The following is a 24,663-nucleotide window of genomic DNA, read 5'->3' as shown; positions in this document are numbered from 1 at the left end:
ATATTTCACCGTTATTTAGTGCTGATCTGGTTCAATATTAAACATATTCGCCGTAATAAAAGGGTTATACATATATTGTATTGAATGGAGACAAAACTAACCATTTTAGATATTCGAATTGAGTAATAGGGAGTTACGCATATTTTGAACATTGTTATAAAGCATCCCCTTTATACGGTAATCTTAAAATTATTTTTTAAACTATTGATTAGCGTCTGCTTTGTAAGTAATATTAATAGGAAAAAAAGAAAATTTCATTACAAGTAGAATTACATGCGATGTTCATTCGGTGGCCGTCTTGCCCCATATGGGTGGCACACTTGCCCCATAGTGTCGGAAAATAGGTTATTTTGGATGATATTTGAGAAGCACCAAAACTAATACTTTTTGTAATATTTTTTTTTCTAAATGGCACAGTGGTTATTAAAAGATGTGAAACTAACATCATGAGGCTGAATTGGTGGATTTTATAAGCTTTAGACAAAGTTAGAGAACAATTTGCTTAAGGTGGCACACTTGCCCCAAATTCCGCTACTTTGGTAGATTATTTCCAAGATTTCCAGTTAAATTACTCCGAAATCTCAGTAGTAGAACGTTTGTTAAGAAATCACCGAAAGATCTGTAAAATTATCGAACATAACCAATAAAAAAATAAAAAATTGCCATGGGATGTTACCCCTAACCTAGCTTCCAATGCATGAAGGTGATGTAAAACAAGATAGAAAAGGGGAGCTAAATGTATACCAGAGCGCCTCAAACGGGTTAACTGGAATTTAGTAAAAATATTGCTGTCATAGAGCTGTTTGCCAATATTTCAACTATAAATTATATGTTTGTTTAAAAAACAACATACAAACAGATCTACAGTTGGTCGGCGTTAAGTCAGAGTGGACCAAGTGACATTTTTCATATTTTGAGAAAAATAGGTTTAAAGTCTAACGCTCTGTAATTTTTGAACTCGTTTTAATTTTGGTTCAAATTTTCTACACATTTTTGTGTTACTTTCAAACAATATAATGTGAAGTGATAATCATGAAAAATCATAATCTAAACCTCTGATAGAACGGTTTTTTGATGGGCTATGTGTACTTGGTCCACTCTGACTGAACTAAAAACCACCGTTCAGTGAGTTGGTTCACTCTGACTGAACAATTTCTAGGAAAATAACAATCATTTAATGCTTGCATGATCAAACTGGGTGCATATCTCTAAGATAAACAGATTATCAAGACCCTTCGACAACCGTATCGTAAATTCTTCAATTATCCATATCGTCAATCCCGAAATCAGTGGCATTTTGATGGATTGAAAATTAAGGTTTTGCAGGGTCAGGGCATTGAAGACCAGAAATATTCAAATACGCGTTCAGTCAGAGTGGACCAAGTAAAAATCTTGAGTCTTCTTCTTCTTTCTGGCGTTACGTCCCTACTAGGACAGAGCCTGCTTCTCAGCTTAGTGTTCTTATGAGCACTTCCACAGTTATTAACTGAGAGCTTACTATGCCAATGACCATTTTTTGCATGTGTATATCGTGTGGCAGGTACGAAGATACTCTATGCCCTGGGAAGTCGAGAAAATTTCCAACCCGAAAAGATCCTCGACCGGTGGGATTCGAACCCACAACCCTCAGCTTGGTCTTGCTGAATAGCTGCGCGTTTACCGCTACGGCTATCTGGGCCCCAATCTTGAGTACCAACCAAAATATACTGGTTCAATAAGCGGGTCCTAGGACATTCCATACATACACCATAGAACTACCATAAACTTCTATCGGACTCTGAAATTTACTCAAAACATGCAATAATCAATCAGTTTATTGTTTTTCAACACTTGGTCCGCTCTGTCTGCACAGAAATTGTTACAATTTCCGACCACCCATGCAAATATAGTAAATGGTCAAAAATCAAAATCAAATGCATCGAATTAAGTAATATTTATAAATTTCTATTGATGGATAAGTAGAAGAATCATTCGATGTCGAAAAATCTGTCAAATCTCTTGAAATGCTTTTTATTTCCTCGCATTCCTCAGCGCGCTGATCATTTTCGCTATTAAGGTAAAAAGCACTTGGTCCACTCTGACTGCACACTTTTACCGATTTTTATTGATCATCCAAAGTAAATTTATTGCATATCTCTCGCAGTTTACAGCATTCATCAAATCTGATCAAAGTGTAACGGAGGTATTGTAATTTCGCATCTGATGAGCGTATAATCCAATTTTCCCAAGTTTTGTACTTGGTCCCCTCTGACTTAACGCCGACCAGTTAATCTATGAAATACTGGACTTTCTTACTAAAGTATTTTTTTAGTAACTAATGCCACTAGACAAATAATAATTTATCATCAACAAATTTTACATATTCTTTACCTTTAATAGAAGCTGCTAGTAATAAGAAACTTCAAAACTTTTTTTATAATTGAAGGCAATATTTTGCTACATTTCGACGGGCTTAGAAATTCAGTAAAAAAAAAATGAGTGAACTTCCAGCCTTTTAAGTGAAGTTCATCCAGTCAAGCTCTGAAATATTCGTCTCAATAAAAATCAGCTAAATAATATAGCAGGTGATTCCGATGATGCAAATCCACATTACTTAAATTTCCTGAAAATCACCTTTCATACCATGTTTCAGCTTTAGATCCCCATAATCAGAATAGTCTTGGCTGTTAGTTGTAACTAAACCAATGCCTGATCAATTATTAGAACAATTTGTTAGATTTAATGTACACTCAGGTGCAAAAGTTTGGGTTCACTCCCTAAAAAACATACAAAAGTGTTCTGTCCATATCTCTGTGATAACACGTCCAATTGAAACTCTTTAAGCCGCATTCAAAATGCAGTGAGTTATTCTTACTTCGTATGTATTTTTCGAAAAACATTCTTCAAATTTTGAATACTAAATTTTTCCTTAAAGTTGTTAAATTTTTCAAAAAACACACTGAAAAATCATATCTAATTTCCTCAGCATTGGACCGACAAAAATTTTAAATCAAGGTGTCATTAGAATCGTAATCTTGCCACGAAATATTTGCGGAAAAATCTGGAAAGTATTCAAAATCAATGAGACAGTCAGTCAAGTCATCCTGCAAAAGAGTTTGGGTTCACCCCTCAGTATAATGCAAATCGTGCAAAAGTTTGGGTTCACCTGAGCCGCACGAACATCATTTTTGTCAATATCTCTGCCATTTTTCAACCGATTTCAATAGTTTAAAGCTTTTTTGAGCGCAAATGATGTGGCGTGCATGATTGGTATGAAATTTCACAGATTTAACCTTAGTAAGGACCTTGGGTCTTTTTCGACCCATTTCAAAATTCAAATCAATGTAACTTTTGATTGAAATAACCTAGCAATTAAAAACATTCTGACAATTATTTTTTTGTGGGAAATTTTGTTTCTGCGGAAACAAAAGTTTTGAATGACCCCTAGGGGAGCTTACATAAAAAAAAAGTTACAAATTGTGACTTAGGGTCGAAAATTCAAACAGCTCGCAAAAATCAGTGTGTTGACCAAATTTAGTTCTGTTGGGCTTAAATGAAGAGCACACATGTCTAGTTTCAGAAACCCTCCCGGAGATCCGGATTTGGTCACTGTGGCCACCGGGAACCTGCTACATGTGAAAAAAGTCCCTTTGGAGGCCCTTACTTTGACGACCTGTAGTTTCGTAAGTAAACAATTAATCTGAACCGTCCTCATATTGGTGAACAGGTATCCACGTGGTCTGAGAATTCTTCTTCTTTCTGGCGTTACGTCCCAACTGGGACAAAGCCTGCTTCTCAGATTAGTGTTCTTATGAGCACTTCCACAGTTATTAACTGAGAGCTATCTTTGCCGATTGACCATTTTTGCATATGTATATCGTGTGGTAGATACGAAGATACTATATGCCCTGGGAATCGAGAAAATTTCCTTTACGAAAAGATCCTCGACCAGCGGGATTTGAACCCACGACCCTCAGCATGGTCATGTTGAATAGCTGCGCGTTTACCGCTACGGCTATCTGGGCCCCTGGGTCTGAGAATAGAGATTCTCAAATCACTTAGTTATTCATACCCGGTTCCGGAAACCCGGAACATCCGAAAAGTAGGCTTCTATCGCAGTTCTGTATATGTATTTCACATTGGTTGGCATAATTTATTTCTCTAATAAGAAACCAATTGCCAGCGCACATTCCCTGAAAAAATCGGTCCAGTACGGTCCATGCGGAACCGGTTCCTGGAGGTGGCCAATCTGGACAATTCGATGAATTTACTCAGATTTGAGCCCCAAAACCAAATGAATTGTGTCCAACTTTTTACGATATTTTATGTTTGGATGTATTTTGACAAAATAATGAATGAATGATTATTCGTCCTTTTGGAGCACCGGAATGGCCACCGGAAAACCCGTAATAGGGGACCACAAAGTTTTAGCACCAAAAGTAGGCATGCGATGGCTCAATCTTCATGATTTTGCATCCCTGTGACTCTCCTAGTACAATAATTGATGAATGACCACTTTGGTTCTTCTGGCCCACCGAAATAATCCAGCAATGAATACCTGTGACTCTTCTTATTCAATTATAGCCGAATGAACATTCGCTCTTCGGGCCCACCGAAATAATTAGGAATGGCCAATGGAGATACCCGTATTGTGGTACATTTCAGTTTTAGCTTAGCTTAGCTTAGCTTAGACTGACTACACATATCAATGGTTGCTATTCCGTGATTGACCGAAGTCAGTGAAAATGCACAAAGAATCAACTAGAAGTTCGGCTGGGATTGTCCATAATCTTCTTCAGTGTGCATAATTCAGTGCCTCTATTTATACAGGGTCAATAACGGCGCCGGCCACGTCCTTGCAGTCAGGTGGGATTGGGGAAGGAATGTTAGTGTGTAACCTTTGCTTTTTGGAGACCGTGTTTGCCTCTGCATCTCCACAAAGGTTACTGGGAGGGATGTTTGTTAATGGGGAGGATCGTTGGGTCATAGGATTCACTTTGATAAGCGATTAGACCATGATAAACAATGATTTGTGAGATATATACATGCTTATACGTAAATATAATATTTTCATTTGATATGAACAATTTCTATGTAGAGGAAAATTATGCCGACACTTGAGGTGACGAACCATTCAAAGTTTGTTGAACAAATACCTAAATGTAACATTCCTACAGCTGTCAGGACGAAAGCATGTGTTATTATATTTTACTCATTTGAAAAGAAACAAAAAACTCGATTGGTTGGGACATCATAGAACACTCTTATTCTTATGCCGACACTTACAGTGGCGAACCATCCAAAGTTTGTTGAATAAAGTGAACCTTTCGCAAGTCTACACTTGTAGTGTCGAACCATTCAAAGTTTTTTTTAATCACAAAAATAAAGGTATATAAGAGGTGTTCTGAAAAAAAAAAATGTTAAACATAAATAAATCATGAATCAGAGTTTGTGTCGACACTCACAGTGACGAACCATCCATAGTTTGTTGAAAAATCATATTTACATCCCACCATTGTAACGATTGAATGTGCAGTCATACATAATTTATAGATTAGAAATAGTAGCATGAAACGAGCTCACCAATTGATCCGTTATCCTTGAATGAGCAGCCACAATCCACTTTCGGCTTCACTCGTTTGCTCGGCTATAAAAAAGCACTCAGGAAAAAAAATAAGCGCGCGACCCAAAAAGAATAAAAAAAAAACTGTTCGGGCTTTCTTGACGCACTGCCCAGGAGCAAGCGTCAAGGTCGAAGGATCAAACAGAACTCCGTATTGTGGTACATTTCAGTTTTGTACCAAAACTAGGTAAACGATGGCTCAATCTTTATGACTTTGAGTACCTTTGACTTTTTTAGTTAAATTATAGATAAATTACCACTTTGGTTCTTCTGTACTACCAAAATAACCCAAGAATTACACCTTAGATACCCGTACTGTGCGATAATTAAATTGTTGTACCGAAACTAGGCAAGCGATGGCTCAATCTTCATGATTTATAATAACTATGGCTCTTCTCGTTCAATTATAAGTGAATAACCACTCTGGATAATTGTTACCCCAGGAATGACCACAACTTAAATATCACACAGTACGGGTATCAGTGGGTTATTCCGGTGGCCCAGAAGAACCAATGGGCCATTTTTCTATAATTGGACTAGACTGCCCATGACTGCATATTTGTAACATTCGACAAAAGTAGGCATTGAGTAAATGGGATACCAAGTTTGTATTTTACTGCAGTATGGGAGGAAACTAAAATTTCAAAAAAATATTAAAAATTCAAAAGAGCTTATTTGAGGCTGAAATTTTGTACAACTCATACCGCATATTGTATGAATAGTCAGAAAATAATTCTGATAGAAATTTCGTTGCTACTACATTATGAGGCACATGTATAATCTCAATGTGACTGTTATGCGATTACATTTGCCAGTGTGACAAAACAACTTGGTATTTTTTCGAATTTTCTAGAACAAACTCACAGATTTTAGTAAGTTGATCGAAAGTATTTATCATTTGATGACTTTCCCCGGTATTAACTCCAATTTGTCAAAAATGTCGAATGTGACTGTTATGCAGTTATGGGCAGTAGAAGAGTCACAGGTATTCAAAATCATGAGAATTGAGCAGTCACATGCCTAGTTTGGTACAAAAACTGGAATATTTCACAATACGGGGATTTCTGGTGGCCATTCCTGGGTTATTTTGGTGGGCCAGACGAACCAAAGTGGTCATTAAACAAGCAAAGTCACAGGTATTCAAAATCATGAAGATTGAGCCGTCGCATGCCTAGTTTTGTACAAAAACTGAAATGTCCCACAATACGGGTATCTCCAGTGGCCATTCCTGGGTTATTTCGGTGGGCCAGAAGAACCAACGTGGTTATTCATCAATAACTAAACTAGAAAAGTCACAGGTATTCAAAACGATGAAAATTGAGCCGTGGCATGTCGCGCACTGGTACAAAAATTGAAATGTCCCACAATACGAGTATATCCGGTGGCCATTCCTGGGTTATTTGGGAAGGCCAGAAGAACCAACGTGGTCATTCATCAGTAATTGAACTAGTTAGAGTCACAGGCAGTGCTGTTAAATGTCAAAATTTTAGAAACATTAAAATGCTTATTGCACCTTTCCATGCGAAATGTTGCATTAGCAAATATTACCAACCGTTATTGAATCGAAAAAGGTTACCGGGAAAAACATTTTCCGATGACTTTTTCCACGGGCAACGATGATGTTAGCAATATTCAATTGGGTCTTAAAATTTTTAATGATATCTTGTTTTTATTTAATAACACGAAAAAGCATGTTACTGTAACTACTTTAGCAATTTTTCCCGCTCAAATAATGGCTATATCATGTTTAAACTTTAATTTAAAAATTTGGTTCATAAATGAACCTTGACACTTTTGATCATGTTTGACGTTCGCTTAGTCGACAAAAACACCACAGGGGTTTTAGTTCGACCACTGAGGTTGTTCCTATCTGACATTTCGTAAGGGACACGTAAAACAAAATACACCCAAAATTTGAGTTTAAGCCAAAGGATGTGACAAAATCTAAAAAAATGTTTTTTGGGCTTAAACCAACGGAAAACATTAGCAAATTGAGTAAACATGTGTTTTTGGCCTAAACTTAAGCGTTTGGCACTAAAATTGGGACAGGGCTTTAGGACCCTATTGTCAAAGTCACGTGATATTCATGACTTTTAACAGCTCTGGTCACAGGTATTAAAAACCATGAAGATTGAGCCGTCGCATGCCTAGTTTTGGTACAAAAACTGAAATGTCCCACAATACGGGTATCTCCGGTGGTCATTCCTGGGTTATTTCGGTGATCCACAAAAACCAACGTGGTCATTCATCAATAATTGAACTAGGAGAGTCACAGGGATGCAAAATCATGAATATTGAGCCGTCGCATGCCTACTTTTGGTGCTAAAATTGTGTGGTCCCATATTACGGGTTTTCCGGTGGTCTTTCCGGTGCTCCAAAAGGACCAGAATAACCATTCATTCATTATTTTGTCAAAATACATCCAAACATAAAAATCGTAAAGAATTGGACACAATTCATTTGGTTTTGGGGTTCAAATCTGAGTAATTTCATCGAATTGTCCAGATTGGCCACCTCTCGCGACTCCAGGAACCGGTTCCGCATGGACCGTACTGGACCGAATTTTTCAGGGAATGTGCGCTGGCAATTGGTTTCTTATTACAGAAAAAAATTATGCCAAAATATCCATCAATGAATAATTAAGTGATTTGAGAATCTCTATTCTCAGACCACGTGAGTACCTGTTCACCAATATGATGACGGTTCAGATTACTTGTTTAGTTACGAATCTACAGGTCGTCAAAGTAAGGGCCTCCAAAGGGACTTTTTTCATATTTAGCAGGTTCCCGGTGGCCACAGTGACCAAATCCGGATCTCCAGGAGGGTTTCTGAAACTAGACATGTGTGCCCTTCATTTAAGCCCAACAGAACTAAATTCGGTCGACACACTGATTTTTGCGAGCTGTTTGAATTTTCGGGTCGAAAACGACCCTAAGTCACAATTTGTAACTTTTTGTTTGGGACTAAGGAAGGCTAAGTAAGTTCAGGTGTACCCGAACTTTTGCACGATACACCATACTGATGGGTGAACCCAAACTTTTTCACGTTGACTTGTTCCATTGATTTTGAATACTTTCCAGATTTTACCGACAAAATATCGTGGGGTCTCTTCGAACAATATAAGATAACGATTTTATGACACTTTGATTTAAAATTTTGGTCGATCCAATGCTGAGGAAATGAGATATGATTTTTCAGTGTGTTTTTTGAAAAATGTCACCACTTAAAGTAAAAATTTTGTATACAAAGTTCAAAGAATGTTTTTGAAAAAATACATACGAAGTAAGAATAACTCCTTGCCTTTCGAATGTGGCTTAGAGAGTTTCAATTGGACGTGTAATCACAGAGATATGAACTGAACACTTTTGCATGTTATTAAGGGGGTGAACCCAAACTTATGCACGGGAGTGTATGAGAGGGTAATAAAAAACTTTTGAAAAATCGGTTGTCAAAACTCGAGATGACAATGATAAAGCTGGAAAATGTATGAAATTTATTATATTTTTCGCGACCCACCTGAAACCACCTCACGACCCCCTTGGGGGTCGCGACCTACACACATTGGTCTAGTTTTGAAAAAACATGGCAGGAATTGCGCATTCTCAATATTTCACTATTTTTAGCCATTACAAGTGTTTTGGAGCATGCTTTAGGGCGGAAGACTTTATTTTGGTCAAAATCACAATTTGTTGGTTGTCATAGGTCAAAATTTTAACAAAAATGCTGTTTTTCATACGTTTCAAATACTTTTTCAAAAAACTATCGTTTAGGAAAACTTAGGCAAAAAGATTCTTTTTTAATCGATTCCTTGGTTTTTAACGCGCGTTTGTTCAAGATATCTCCGCGGGGAGTGCCGGGGAGCAATTTGTACGGAATAAAGCGGCTCTTCTTTAAATACTTGAAGTACCTGCGAAAATAAGTATTAATTTAATAAGGTTAACGACACTTGAATACAAATTTGCATCCGGAGATGTTGAATCTATATAAGAATGAGTTATCGACCAGAAAAAAATATTCTGAAACCAAAATTTGCACGGGTTTTGGTGAAAATTGATTAGTTGAGTTTTGAAGGATAAATTCAGGTTTTTGGACATGTGCAGCTATTTATCGTCTGAACAAGTAGAAAAACATGTTTATTTTAAACTTCCCGTACGAATTCTCAACTATCTGATTTAGAAGATGAATGTTTGACTTTGTTTTTCAACTAAAAACTAAGTTTGGAAATGGAGTTTTTGCCAGCTATTTGAAAATCTGGACCAATGTGCCACAGTTTATGAAACTATGCTTTAAGGGGTTCTTGGAACAAATCTATTTTTTCTAAGAACTTATCTAGCATTTCATCCAAGTATTCTACAGCATATTCAATTGATTGATTGAAGAAATTTTGGAGGAATTTTTATGATTTTTGAAATAATCTTTCCATTAATTCCATTTCTAAGGTTCTTCTTGGGAAAATGAAGGCTGATTTTTTTTAGGTATTCTAAGCACATTTTTTGGAGAAATTTCCTAGGAATATTCGTGGAGAAATTCCTTGGAAGATAATAACTAAAGGTACACCTTAGAAAATTTCGAAATAAAATATATGAACATACTTTCAAAAATTTCTAATGAAAAAATAACACATACAGTAATACCAGCAGTAATTTCACGAGGAATTCTCAAAAAAGCATTAGATCTTAGAGAAATATCTGCTCTCATGGTATAAAGAATCAAACTCTTGCATTCTTTTTTGGTCTCTTTTTGGCCTCTTTTTGACTCCTTTTAAGACTCTTTTTTCAGGCAACAGGTCGTTAACATCTTATTTTTAAGGTACTCAGTCGCTACAAGCCCTGTAGAGACGGAAAGCTTTCTTATTCTTGTGGCACTCTTTGCGTTTTAGCACCTTAAATATACTATAGTATAGTAACTTTCAATATCCAGTTAAGGATCCATAGGGTTAAATAATATTTGCCAACGTTTGTCCTACCCATGGTTTCGCTACCAGCTTTTTACGCTGGGCAGCTATAAAATTACGAATCACCCCCACATAACGTTTCTTGCGTACACTATAATTTTATTATTGCTAGATCTCAGCAATCCTGAGCAAAAATGAAAATCTTTAATGTTTACAAAAAAAAAAATTAAACGTTTTTAAATGCATCATACATATGGTTTCATGTTTCTATAATTTTTGAACTGATAAAATTATTTTAAACAGATTTTATTTTTCAGATTTACCAGGTGAAACATTTATGCTTGAGCATGGCAATGACAATGAGCAATGACTTCGATTAATGAATTGTTTATGCGTAAACTTCAAAGAGGACATTCGACGCGGTTGTAGACCAATAAATGGGCTATCTCAAAAGCTATTCACTTAACTGGCCTTACATTGGACCTTTGCAGATCATCGATTCAATGTATTTCTCCACTCTTCATACATTTAGAGATTGTAATTCATTATCTTGGTCTTATCTACTTCCCTGTAACGTGCACGATCGCTATATGTCTATTGCAATATCGTTTTGCACTGCCACTTCCATTCGCTGCAGTTTCTGGGCTGAATGGAGAACTGGTTTTGTTTTCAATTCAAGATACTAGAAATTTGTTATTTCCAAATATTCAGTTAAACTAGTAGAAACATCAGCTGAGGAATCACTGGACACTGATGAACAAGGTGGAGAGTTAGTGGCAACGTGATGTAAAAGAACTGGACTGTATTCAGCAAAATTGGACGGCTCAAAACTGTAATGGATGTCTATAAAATGTCTTTAATGGGGCCTACTTAAACTCACTTATCGAGATTTTTACAAAAATCCAGAAGCTTCATCAAGCATAGTTATATAATACGGGTATTTTATTACTTGAACTAGGTTTGTTTGATTTATATGCTAATCCTAGTAAAGTTGAGCATTTTTCATACTGGTTTGTAAAATGTATATATTCATCGTGAGAAGCAGCAACAGTAGGGAAGATTTGATGGATCTACCGCTAGCTCTGTGCTTCATCTTTATCACCAGCAATCCATGTTGAAATAATTGTATAAATGGCAAAATTATGAGACCCAATCTCTGATGCATACATAAGCGATATTCCGAATGATTCCGACGCTTCCTATCAACTGGGGACCTAAAAGTATATAAAAGAAATCAATTAAAGCAGTTCAACGATACATTAGTAAGGTTAAAAACGTGAAGTTGTACTACGTAATACAGGAAAAATCTTGACATTTCAATAAACAAACTAGAATTTTAGCCTACTGAGAGCTTAGCTATAAAATGTGTAGAAAAGAAATATCATTTTGAATCAGGGTTGGGAAAAAATCTGAAATTCACTCTACAGTAGCCAAACAAAGCCAATCACAGTCAGCGAAGCCAGTGAAACTCACGCCCATCGCTGCTGTAGGCAAAATGCCTTGAAAATTGCAAAACACCCGTTGCTAAGGGCAACCCAAAGTTACTGTAGAAAAATGTTCTATTTCCCGCTGCATTTCCCGCATTTGCAGCCTTCAATGACACTCATGATTTAGAAAATTCGTGCACCCAACAGAGGCTACTTGATGAGATTCACGTTTTTGAACTACTGTACTGGGAGAGCCACGTGATTTTCGCGAAAATTCAAGCCTACTACTATTACCATTCCCAGCACTGTTTTGAATTACCCCTCGTTGTTTTATAGGCAGCGTAAAAACCTGTATAGTACCGTTTAGCAAGGTTTATTCAACATTTAAAAAACCAGTTATCCATCGAACATCCAGAAATGCTTATTTAACGTTTGTCTAGCAGTGTTGTATAACGAATAATTACTAAATTCGGGAAGAGAAGTTGTAGAAGTCATTATTGCCTATGATCATCGTAATCGAATATAGAGCCTATGTGCAATAATATATTATTGTTATTATATTATAGTTATATATTATAATTAATATATTATAGTTCAACCACATATTTTCATCATTCGTTGAAAATGCCAACAAATCTTACAATGTTATTTATTAAATTTCACAAGATTTGTAGCAGTAGCTCTGAAGTCTTCCTTCGAATTTACCTGAGAAATATAATTATACTAAAATTCTTCAAGGAATATCGAATTTTGATACCAATCCGTTGGAATTGATTCAAATTTGTTTTGGGATTTCTTGAGAATTTAAAACAAAATAAGTTTTCTTGGAAAAATGTACTAAAGATTTTAGCCAATTAGTATATTCACAAGAAATTAATTAAAAAATGAAGCAATATTGTCATCTCTTCTATCAAACAAAATCAACTCATTTTTAAGAAGGCATCCGTTGTCCTGGCATCACGTTTTTCTCACGAGAGAGTTCAATTTGTGCGAATTTTGTTTTGATTCTTGGCCTACGCCAGACTGCATGTCGCCTGGTTGACCGTTACCGGAAGGGGGGACCGGCAGGACCACATGTTGTTGCTCTCAGCTCATCTTCGGAGCACGACACGCCACGTGTTCGATCGGCATACCGCCGCATAGCATGTCTGTTCGGGCCCTCCAATCGTGGGTTCGGTTTTGGCGGGAATGGGCCACTAACAATGGGTTTGTTTTTGCACCTTTTCGCCCATTCATTTTCGTATTTCGACGCATGGCCATTTCGGTGAAGGTGGCCTGAGAGTAGCGATATCCTGACGGTGGCTCTGTAAAATCCTTCAGTCCATAGATGACTCTCGAGGTGTGCAGAAGTGATTCAGTCTGCAGGTGTGTGCTGGGAGTGTGATTTTTTTGTGAATGAGAAGTTGATGATTTTTGTGGATGAACTGTGAATTGTCTGCCATTAATTGGGTAAGTGGTGTTTTCCAGGTGTTGGGTTTGACCTTTTCTCTCCTGTACATGATAGAAAGCTTGCGTATTGCAAGATTTTAGTTCTTGAAAGTCAAACAAATCTCTAAAAGGGTTAAAATTAAATCGAAAAGCGAACACTCAGTTCTAAATTGCAAAACAAGGGATGGGAAACAAAGATGAAGGCCATTCCTGTTCTCAGCATCTGAAGAAATTGTTTTCCCGAAAAAGGTTAACAAATTGATTACATAAACTATCACCGCTGACAGGACCGTGTCCCGGAGTGTCTCTGCAGATCCCAAGATCGCATCCCCTTTTATAACGTAGAGTTCCCAGAAGAAGGATAGTCGATGTTGGCTTAGAGCAAGAATAAAATGATAAATTGAGATATTTATACGTAAGAACAAAATCCCGTGTACCCGTGTCAAAAGGATATGGATGGGAACAAACAACGTGGAAACGCGCATGTTCCGAAAAGATTTCCATCCTTGCCCGTCAGAGAGGTGTGTGGAATGTGCGATATGGTTTTATTTTATTATGTTCGGTATATTTTTGGAGGCAGAACTTTGTTTGAAGAGTGATTAAATGTAAGCAAAACCGGATTCAACGGTAGTAAACACGGCTTAGCGGTGAAATATGAGGTATCATGAAGTCTTATGCTTTCAACATAGCCATGAACTGCGCAATTTGGTGCCTAAAAACAAGTAAACTTTCTGTTTTATTACTTGTTAGGAAGAGAAATGCTTCATTATTGCCACATTGTTTAATGGAAATTTGGAGATGCACATGTGCGAATAGTATGGAATATGTCTGTTATTTTTATAGGTATTGATTGATTTTTCTTTGTATTTCGATAGATAGGACAATATATGGTGAATTCGCCTTAAATTCCCAATAAACATCTTTGAATGATGGAATTTTGAAAAAAGGTTTTGAATACCTAGGGTTCAATAGATCCTTGAACATATATTTAAGTAGGAAATATGCTTAAACATTCAATATCTTCTCCCGACACGAATGCCGTTCAAAACTGCAAAACCCTTCATAATGTAATTGCAATACCAAATTATCTCAGATTAATGTATAAAAATTGAAAAACAAGAACATCAAAAAACAAATTTCGGATAATAGAGTCTAAAATTTCGGATAATCGAATCCCGGATAATAGAGTCCCCGGATAATCGAGTCTCCGGATAATCGAGTCCGACCTGTATTTGAATATAAAAATACGTTATTTTTGTAAAATTACGGCCAAAGTGATATGATAGAAAATTTATGTGTTCCGATCGATATTCAGTTTAATCTGACGAAAAATTACTTCATTTGTAACATAAATTCACATTATATTACTTGCTTTAATATGTCGGGCACATACGACGTACATTACAATAATTTTTCTAAGTGGGTTAAATAACAAATGCTTTCCTATAGAATCCGCTGTTTTTGTGCCAATCATTCGATGCACGCAATTTCTGCTACGTTTTATGGACATTTTATGGCAAAAAAACTGTTTCATCATGTCACGTTTCAGTATAGCAATATAATGGACAAATTACTGTACTATTCTTAAAAACTGGTGTTCATCAACATAAATTGTGCTATCCATTTCATCAGAAGCGTAGCTAAGGTGGTAATACTAAATTTTTATATCAGTAGAGATCAGTGAATCCAATTGTCATCAGAAGAGACAAAAAACGAACAACAAAGCAAGCTCGTTCACAACCGTTTGTCCCTACTTTTGCGGATAGGGATACAATCAAAAGCAAAATTGTCTTGACAATCATAGGGTGCAACATTGTTGCGACCTTTTCAATTTGCAATTAATCAGTTATTTGAAACACGAAACCTAATTTGTTTGATGGCTGCCATTCGATAATGTGTCAATGTTTACCAACACGAAGAAAGTTCTCTAACATTGTAATGCGAAGCCCAGAAAATCGCTGTGCACGTGGTGATCGATCATTGTCATATTCTGTTCAAGTGGTGACAAACTGATGTTGCGGAATAAAATTGTTGCAACAAGAATAGGAGATGACAATGTCTTTGTTGCTACGTGTTGGGTGACAATTGAGCTCCTAAAAAAATATAAAAGATAAGCTGCTACTACTATTTCAAAATTGTAAAATGTAGAATAGAATTCCTATTTCTGTTTTCTTAAATAGATTTTTTTTTGTTATCTGATTGAATTTGTCTAACATGAGAGAGCCGCAGGGTTATGGGCCTGGGCAAGTTTAGAATCAATTAAAAAAAATATATTGTTTTAAGCCATATTCTGGAAAATGACAATATAAATTACCTTATTTGAGTTTTTAGAAGTTTTTTACAAAACTATCTACTAGTTTGTCATTTTTTCTGGCATGTCTGGTTAAACTAATTTCGATTGAACAGTACAGAGTTTTGTTCAAAAAATCATTTCATTTGCTTGTAACTGAGCGTATCATGAATCCAGCGTAGTAATATTGTCTACATACAAAAAATCTGATTAGAATAACCGATTACTTAAAAGACATTTCAGCGTGGAATGCAATCATTCTTGGACCCGAAGTTCAACGATTGTCTAATACAAATATTAACTGATTGATTTGAACACACCCCTTTATATGGGTTTATCAATGACCGATAAATAGTCGACTGCAGTTTAAAAAAATCTCTATTTAACAGTTTATGGCCATAATCTACACAAAATATAATAACGATTGGGATATGAAACAATTTGAAATACATAGAAAAATTAGTTCAGATTATGGATGAACATTTTGAGAAATTCTGTGATAAATTTGTTTACATAAACATTGCAGAAAGATCCACAGTGCTAAAGGGCAGTTTTTCCTAGTTAACCTTTTCACATGATATTAATTGTCGATTTTCATCACTTATCAATAATAATATGCTTCGAAATGTTCCGGTGAAAGCTACTTTCTTTACCTTTTTTGTTGGAGTTAAAAAACTATGTCTGCAAAAGTTATATCAAAAATAGATAAATTCTAACAAGATTTGGTTACGAAATTCTCACAATATTCGTATTGGTTCAGAATATACGAATAACTGCTTACTAGAACTATTTTAGGGCCGTAGCGATGAGTTCGTAGCTAAGGGGCTGTCCATTAACCCGTATAGGCCTGAGTGAAAGAAAAAAACTGAAACTCTCGCCGCTCAGCGAATTCTTAACGGATTGAAATGATTTTTTGTCAGTTCACTGGCCCACATATCTAGTATCTGGAAGTGGCCAGAGGAACTCGGAAATATTCCTGTGGCCAGAGTTATTCCGGTGGGTCACTGGGTCAAGTCGGGTAAAAAAGGGCTATTTTTTGGGACATGCCAAGTTACCTTTATTTATTTGCAATGACAATCATTTTAATTTGCATAAATCATTAAGATCTGACATTATAAGTTAAGAGTTTTGCACCATTTAAAATATACCTGATGTGGCCAATCGGACGTAATGCCCAGAAGAACTGGCAGTAGATTTGTAGGATACTAAACCGTTTCAACTCTCGAAAAGTAGAAATTAAACATAATTATGCACTAGAATGCGTTCCCATAAGCTTGGCTCAGATGTTCAGATTCAAATTGGCCACTTTATCATAAGTTTGAGGCGTCCATGGACTCGAAAATGGTCATTTGTAGGATTAATAAAATGCAGATTTCATAGTTATCCAATTCAATCGTTTCTCAAAAAGTTTACACTGATGCAATTTTTCAAAAATTCCGTCATGTAGTGGCCACATTACAACCGATTCCAGAAATTATCTGTGTCTTGAAATTTGCCTACCTTCAGGGGCACAAACGCACAGTACCCTTCTCACCCGACCTGACCCAGCGATCCACCGGAATAAGTCCGGCCACAAGAATATTTCCGCGTTCCTCTGTCCACTTCTAGAAACTAGATATGTGTGTCAGTATACTGACAAAAAATCATTTAAATCCATTAAGAATTCGCTCAGCGGTGAGGGTTTTAGAATTTTTGCTTTCACTCAGGGTTAATTACGTAAAAGGTTGGGGGAGGAAAGTTCATGATTGTTACGCGCTTTACAAGTTATTTTTAATTTTCAAACAAAAAACATACCACAGGAGAGGGAGCTTGAAAAACATAATAAATTGTTATACGTAATTAAAAGACAGTCCCTAATAAATAGGGCTATTTAGAGAAATTTTCTAAGGGTATCTTCGTGTTTGCGTAGGGAAAGGTTTTTTTTTGTCCGTCTCTGGTTCTAGTAAATGCTATGAACCGTGATAAAACAGCTGGAAACTAGCTTTTACACACTGATTGAATCCGTGATCCCAAGACACTCGGTGACCATAGCACGTATTTCATCCTCGGTAACATCGTTCTTGACGCGAGAGAAAAAGAGTCAAAACTTGTCGTTGCAGTTCGTACTCCAGTGATTACCGTAAGGACGCCATTCACCGCTCATGCTCCATTCACCGCTCATTGAATTATTTTTAGAAATCTGAACAAATTTTCGCAATAAAAGTCATGGCAGATCGAAAAATGCTTCTAAGCTGTTACGCTTTAATATGCTGTTGTACTATACTATACTGGTTGTTACAGCTAATGAAAGTAAATTAGTTCCAACTAGTTGTGGATATAGAGCCTCATACTTGGGATGAGCGGTGAATGGCGCCCTACACATGTATCATTGGCATACATTTTATACGGTATCATTATACGTTGTTCACATTTCAACTTCTTTCCTACAAAAACAAATGTTTTACCTTGCGTCTAGCGCAAAAAGTTGCGAAATTATCGAAAAACCGATTTTTGACAGAATTTAATGTGTTGAAATGCTGTTAAATGAGCGATGAATGGCGTCCTTACGATACTACCTATTTGCCGTGGAATTCCATTGGTGCGGTTACCTACATAGCATTGTTGCGATGAGTTGGACGACTGTGTTGGCGATGAATGCGCTAGTGGAAGTTCATCGGTGGTCGTGTTCAATACACTTGGACGAGAAGCAGTAAGATCAGCCAATGTTTTTTTGAATCGAGGCAATTTCAGATTTTATTTCGGCTATGACATTGCTGGATTCGCGAATGGACGACAGTTTTACAGCATCACATTCTTCAGTCGCACTTCTAGCAGCGGATGAATTGAGCTTAAATTTGGCTTGCATATTATCGGAATAACGTATTTCACGCAACATTGTACTGCAACTTGTGCATATCCAGAAGATACAAGGATTCTTGAGGCAGCAAACTTTTTCATCCTTCGTCAATCCAACACATTGAGCGTGATAGGATCCTGCGCAAAAACCTTCACATGCAATCACTAGTTCTCCATATACTATTTCCATACTGCAACTCAGGCAAACCATCTTGGTGTGTGCGTTGACAGGCAGCTGCTTATTATGGCGGGTTTTGAAGCGAATATCGATGATCTTCAATCTTCACTATTCCTTGCAATCAACTGGAAACTGTGTGAAACTGTGAGCAGCATAAAGACGATACAGAACACTTGTTGATGCGTGTTCGGAGCGCGGCGGAACAAATTTAATATGAGGATTTCAACAAAAAATCGACTTATATAAACCACGGAGTATCTGAACAAATTGCAGCAGACACGAAACACATACACATACACCGTTGAATTCAATAATCAAATAAAGAATAAAATAGCTTTGACATGAAGTATCATACTAATACTCTTTACTTTTGCATTCGTTTTGCTTAACTGGTTAACAGAAACTTCATTATTTCGTTTAATATGTTGTGGGTCTCGCACTATCAAAGTTACCCGCATTATCAAAGTTACCCCGTTTTACGATATTCAAAGATCTCTATTATCTATGCAAATTCCATTTTCCAATTTATATTTCTGAGGTTTTTCGTAATAAGGATCATTACTTTCCATCGATTTTGCCATCTCCAAGAATATGGCCATTTATAGCACCAACTTCGAGCACAGCCTTCCGTACCGATACACCTGGAGATCACCACAGCAGACAGAATCACATATCAATCACATTTCGATTGATGAACGTTACTTCCTTGACATTATCGACGTCAGGACCTATCGTGGCGCTAACATCGACTCTGACCACTATCTGGTGATGGTTAAACTGCGCCCAAAACACTCCGTCATTAACAACGTACGGTACCGAATGCCGCCCCGATATGACATAATGCGGCTGAAGCAACCGGATATCGCAACTGCATACGCGCAGCACCTGAAGGCTCCATTATCGGAAGGAGGGTGAGCTGGATGAAGAACTGCTGGAGTACAGTGGAAGCCACCATCAACAATGTAGCTGATAGCAATGTCGGGTACGTGGGACGGAGTCGACGGAACGATTGGCCGGACGTGGAGTGTTGGCAGATTCTGGAGGAGAAGAATGCAGCACGGTTGGCCATGCTGCAGCAAGAGGTCCGGCAGAACGTGGAACGTTATAGACGGAAACGGCAATAGCAGACCCGCCTCTTTCGGGAGGAAAATCACCGCCTGAAGAAGAAGGTGTGCGAGGAGATGGACCAGCTGTGCCGATCTCAAGAAACATGTAAGTTCTATCAGAAGCTAATCACATCCCGCAACGGTATCATGTCGCGAGCCGAGATGTGCATAGAGGAGCATCTTGACGGACGAACGTTAGTTGATCGAAAGGTGAAAGCAGAACTTTGAGGAACACCTGAATGGCGCTAAGAGCACAGGGAATGAAGGAAGAGACAACGGAGGAAATTCATTCGTCAGTAGTGCAGTCGCTGGAAACTAACCAGTCCCCACTTTGATGGAGGTTAATATTGCCATTCGCCAGCTTAAGAATAATGAAACTGGTGGTAAGGATGATATAAGATGGGCCCGACGAGGCTGACCACCTGACCATTTGTCTGCACCGGCTGATAGGCACAATCTGGGAAACAGAACAGCTACCGGAGGAGTAGAAGGAGGGCGTAATATGCCCTACAAGAAAAGCGACAAGTTAGGTTGTGAGAACATTCAAGCGATCATCACCCTAAATGTGGCCTACAAAGTGTAATCCCAGATCATCTTCCGTCGTCTGTCACCTGTACTAAACAAGTTCGTGGGAGGTTATCAAGCCGGTTTCGCTAACAGCCGATCAATAACGGCAAATCCCTCAAAAAATTTGTGTTCACCAGGTTCCAACGCATCACCTCTTTATCGATTTCAAGGCGGCGTACGGACACAGTTTATTTGAATTCCGCCTGGGACTACGACAAGGTTCCTGTTGTTAAATATTGCGCTAGAAGGTGATATGCAGAGAGCCGTACTTTACAGCCGGAACACGATTTTTCGAGATCCAGTCAGACCAGCTTCGCTGATGATAAATGTCCATATCGACCGAACTTTTGAAAAGGTGGCAGACCTGTAGGTACACGCGAGGCAGCAAAAGCTGGAATGGTGGAGAATGCATCCAAGATAAAGTACATGCTACTAGGTGAAGTCGAGTGCGACAGGGCTCGCCTAGGAAGCAATGTTACGATAGACGGAGAAACTTTCGAGGTGGGCGACGAGTTCGTCTACCTAGGATCCTTGCTTACGGCGCATCATCAGTAGAAGTTGAACCTCCACAACCATGTACCATGTACCGGTCATAAGACCGGTTGTCCTCTATGGGCATGAAACGTAGACGATGGTCGAGGAGCACCTGCAAGCACTTGGAGTCTTCGAACGTCGGGTGCTTAGGACGATCTATGGCGGTGTTCAGGAAAACGGTGTGTGGTGACGAAGGATGAACATCAGCTCGCCTAACTCTGCGGCAAACCCAGTATCCATAAGGTGGCCAAAGCTGGAAGGATACGATGGGCAGGGCATGTTTCAAGAATGCCGGACAGCAACCCTGCAAAGATGGTGTTCGCTCCGGTTGGCACAAGAAGACGTGGGACGTAGCGAACTAGGTGGCCGAACACTTGCACAACAATTTGGCGAGCGTGGGCAGAACCGAGAATGTAGATATGCGGCCACGTACCGTGTATTTAGTTGGATGCTTTCGACTGTTATGAGTTACACCGGGGATTTTCTTAGCAGCTTTCAGTCTCAACGGCAATCAGAACTAAAATATTTCTTCTACGCCCAACGTTTCGATTGTATTTTTAATCTTTTTCAAGGGTTCTAAAGGAACCGTTTCTTTTTGGATCGAGCGGAGATATTAGATTGCCATAGGCGATACTCCGCTCTCTCCGTTTTGGAAGTTTGCCATATCATCAACACGGAAAAAACGGTAAACAAACGAAGCGACTGTGATAGTTTAAGTACGACATATGCAGGAATTTTGCACACACTCAAAGCAAAAATCAAAACAAACCATGTAGATAGACAGACAATAAGTAATCAGACAAACACTAACGAGAATGATAATGACACCCAATAGACTATTTCAACCCACTTAACTTGCATACAATATTAGACACCCTTCTTAACTTTTATTAAACAATCAATACAAAATGACGGTTGAAATAACATAAAACAGTGAGAAGCAAACTGAGTAGTGAATCGTTGTCCAAGTTTTCCGTCTGTAAACCAGTTAAATAGTTAGTTAATGTCTTTTGTGTTGTAAAATTTAAATTGCAAAATGTGTCTGTTTGTTGAAAAAATTTTAAGAAATTGATGAAGACCAAATACTTGACCCAAATCCATGAACACAACCACCAGCCAAAGAACAAAATTTTCTGTAAGTAACAGTGTCTTTTCGTTAAAATTATGTATGTAACGTTGTCCAATTTGTTCCTTTAGAACCCTTGAAAAAGATTGAAAATACAATCGAAACGTTGGGCGTAGAAGAAATATTTTAGTTCTGATTGCCGTTGAGACTGAAAGCCGCTAAGAAAATCCCCGGTGTACCGTGTATTGAGCGTAAAAGTTGTTGATTCAGAGCTATCTGTGTTGATGTTGAATAATTAAATAAATTAATACTTTCTATTCTGAAAGTAACATAACATTAGCGATATTAAAGAATAATTACAATAAATGCCGCATAACAATACATTATTACAATTAAGCAATAATTGATAAGCGTAAAGGCAATGTTAAACCAACTGAAGCTATCTTGACGGATGTTTATAAAATTGAATCATGTTCAACACGTGGCAGAAAGCGACAGAAACAATTAACATTTCTAAGCTTCAATAAATTCAATATATCTCATCTCGACACTAAAGGTATCAAGGGGCTTCCATGGGAATATTCCTCGTCAATTCTATTCTCAGAATACATTTATATCGGTCCTGTAGAGTTAGAGGTGGGAAAGTTGGGCAGGAGGACATAAGAAAAAAAAATCATCCTATGAGTAGTATCCTTTGCCAGTCACGGTTTCGATTCGTCCCTGGCGGGTAGACAAATATACAAAACTCGGAAAACCTACATAAGTACATACAGACAGAGCCTCTACCGGTCTGGGGAAGACAAGCTTGGCTATGATGTATGATACGTAAACACATCCTGAACAGTGATGCATGGTGGGATGTGCGATGAGATGAATGTTTTTGTATCCGCTTGCTGTTACGGGCTTCTATCCTTTCGACCGGCCTGCCCGGAGGCATGAGCACATATATACATTATTGTGTCGCTAGAGATGGCTGATTGATACAGTTATCGTTCCAAAAGTTCATTTGATGGTCGCTGTAGTCAATATTTCTTTGTATAAGTCTAGAAAGTGGAAATGAACGACGCGTCAGCACAGAGGTGATCGAGCAAACCATTTTTACGTAATTTAGAAAAAAGTAGGAAGACTTACGGCTTCGGCACCTTGCGACTATTATCGGCAACCAAATTTCAAACGCCAAATACACAGTATTTTAACATCAAAACACACAAATGAAAACATTCAGATGATTCTTCGTTCTGTCAGCTACTCGCTTACGAGATTTTCGAGACGAAACAAACAATTTCGCCAAAGATGTCAGCAATTCAAATGAACACGCCTCAAAATGCGACTGATTCGGAGCTGCCGAAGTGATTCGTTTGCAGCTCTTATGGGAAAGCTGCCGAACAGAATGAGGCTGCCGACAATGAGCCTCTGTACGTGCCATAAATTCTTTTGTTCTTTTGACTTTTACTGTGCGCCGTGTGTTGGTGCTGTCTCGCTCACTCTCACGGGCAACTTGAAAACAGGGCGCACAGTAAAAGTTAAACGTTTTATAGCATGCATAGGCTCATAGTCACACTGACAAGAGATGTTCGCAGCGTTGTAAAAACGTTTCCAAAAAGCTTTTAATAAGTCTGTCGGGGTGAATCGATAAAGGATTGATCAGCGCATAAATGTAAACAAACAAACACGTAGTTTGTCTGCTGATGTCCGAAAAAACCACAAGAGAAGGGGGGCATCGGCTTAGATTGCCGAGAATACGTAAGTTCCCCTATATAGAGCCGGATCCTACTCTTGGCACTTTTGATTCATTTCGGCAGTGGTTTTTTTTTAAAGCTACTTAGCTCATATTTAGCCACAATATGCGTCGTGTTGAATTGCTTCTTATTGCAAAATTTCATATTAATAGGTTGTTGTAAAATGCGTATATTTAATATGAAGCTAATTGTTTGTTGTTTACTTGCAAATTAATTGAAGGTGCAGTTTATTACATTCGATTGAAAAGCATTGGATGGCAACCAGAAAATCACTCCGCGGAAAATCACTGTACGGCGAGAAACCGATGGGATCGAGCGAAGACAAAAAAAAACAATGAAATGATTTTTCCTGCCATTCACACCAGAGCTCTTGTGCCCCAGTTTTCCACATGTAGAGATTGAGCCACTTCAGGACAAGTGCCGTAGTGCTGATGCAGCTAACAACCCCGCCAATGTGAGAATGGCAATATCGCTGCTTCATAGGAGCAGAGCAGCTTTTCTCGGAAAGCAAAGTGTCCGGAAATAAAGTAGAATGCAAACAATTTATCAGCCAGGAATGAAAACAATCCTGCTCGCTTGCAGCTCGATGGTTTATATGGGAATGGGAATGGGGCAGGGCGTTTTAGCCACGGGGTGCCGAACTGATGCAAGCTGCACAGCGCGTCAGTTCTACTCGAGATGACGGAAGTGGTGTAATTTCCGAACTTTATCCCAGAATTTAGAGCGTTTACGATAAGCGAAGCGGAAGCACGAGGAGGAGTAATGATAGTTTTGTTAACGGAGCGTAATGATACGTGGTCGGAAAGATTATTAACTGAGATATTAATGTTGTGGGATAGTAAAGCAATATTCTGTAGTAATGATTAATGATATTGAAATGCAGAATCTTCCATAACATGGCCAAATTTCTCGGCTTTTTTCAAAACCATATATTCTTCCGTACAAAAGTTTGGGGTCACCTCCGCAAAATATGCGAAAGTGTTTTGTCCATAACTCT

At 38.0% G+C, this 24,663-nt stretch overlaps 1 protein-coding gene across 3 annotated transcripts in view; it reads left to right on the top strand.

The window, feature by feature from the left end:
* Positions 1-13,230: 13,230 nt before the first annotated feature.
* LOC5565317 (locomotion-related protein Hikaru genki) overlaps positions 13,231-24,663 on the top strand; it is a 58,142-nt gene continuing 46,709 nt past the window's right edge. For all 3 annotated transcript variants that reach the window (XM_021846846.1, XM_021846844.1, XM_021846845.1), the window contains exon 1: positions 13,231-13,372. The gene's annotated coding sequence lies outside the window, so the exon portion shown is untranslated. The remainder of the gene's footprint in view (positions 13,373-24,663) is intronic.

The sequence above is a fragment of the Aedes aegypti genome, chromosome 2, assembly GCF_002204515.2.
Source record: "Aedes aegypti strain LVP_AGWG chromosome 2, AaegL5.0 Primary Assembly, whole genome shotgun sequence".
NCBI lineage: Eukaryota > Metazoa > Arthropoda > Insecta > Diptera > Culicidae > Aedes > Aedes aegypti.
This window is presented reverse-complemented; position numbering and strand designations above follow the sequence as displayed.